Source organism: Centrocercus urophasianus, unplaced genomic scaffold (genome assembly GCF_019232065.1).
Source record: "Centrocercus urophasianus isolate 14NV4802_14NV808 unplaced genomic scaffold, USGS_Curo_1.0 seq_1351, whole genome shotgun sequence".
Classification (NCBI taxonomy): Eukaryota; Metazoa; Chordata; class Aves; order Galliformes; family Phasianidae; genus Centrocercus; species Centrocercus urophasianus.
Window position 1 is genome coordinate 10,254 of NW_024884533.1, and position 1,281 is coordinate 11,534.

The window sequence follows — 1,281 nt, forward strand, 5'->3', positions numbered from 1 at the left end:
GGTCTCCGTGGCTTTTAATGGCGGTTTAGGAGGTTCTATGGGGTTTTATGGGGCTCTGTGGGGTTTTTATGGGGCTCTGTGGGGTTTTATGGGGTTTTATGGGGCTCTGTGAGCTTCAATGGGGTTTTATGGGGATTTATGGGGTTTTATGAGGTTTAATGGGGTTTTATGGGGATTTATGGGGTTTTATGAGGTTTAATGGGGTTTTGTGGGAATTTATGGGTTTTAGGGGGTCTCTGTGGGGTCTCTGTGGGGGTTTATGGGGTTCTGTGGGGTTTTATGGGGTTCTACAAGGTTTTATGAGGTTTTATGGGGTCTCTGTGAGCTTCAATGGGGTTTTGTGGGGTTCTGTGGGGCTTTATGGGGTTTTATGTGTTTTTATGGGGTCTCTGTTGGGTCTTATGGGGGTTTATGGGGGTTTATGGAGTTCCATGGGGTTTTATGGCGGTTTATAGGGTTTTATGGGATGTTAAGGGGTTCTGTGGGGTTTTATGGGGTCTCTGAGGGGTTCTACGACGTTTTATGGGGTCTCTGTGGGGTTTTATGGGGTTTTGTGGGGTTCTGTGTGGGTTTATGGGATTCTGAGGAGATTTATGGGTTTTTATGGGGTTTTGTGGGCTTTTTATTCGGTTTTATGGGGGCTTTATGGGGGTTTATGGGGTTTTAAGGGGTCCTGTGGGGTTTTGTGGGGTTTTAGGGGTTTTTATGAGGTTTTATGGGGCTCTGTGAGCTTCAGTGGCGTTTTGTGGGATTTTATGGGATTTTATGGGGTCTCTGTGGGCTTCTGTGAGGCTTTATGGGGTTCTGTGGAGGTTTATGGGGTTTTATGAGGTTTTATGGGGTTCTGTGGTGTTTAATGGGGTTTTGTGGGATTTTATGGCTTTTAGGGGGGTTTTATGGGGTCCTGTGGGGTTTATGGGGGTTTATGAGGTTTTATGGTTTTCTGTGGGGTTTAATGACAGTTTGTGGGGTTCTATGAGGTTCTGTGGGGTTTTATGGGGTTTTGTGGGGTTCTGTGAACTTCAGTGTGGTTTTATGGGGTCTCTGTGGGGTTCTGTGGGGCTTTATGGGGTTTAATGGGGTTTTATGGGTTCTCCGTGGTGTTTAATGGCGGTTTAGGAGGTTCTATGGGGTTTTATGGGGCTCTGTGAGCTTCAATGGGGTTTTATGGGGTTCTGTGTGGTTCTGTGGGGTTCTACAAGGTTTTATGGGGTCTCTGTGGGGATTTATGGGGTTTTATGAGGTTTAATGGGGTTTTGTGGGAATTTATGGGTTTTAGTG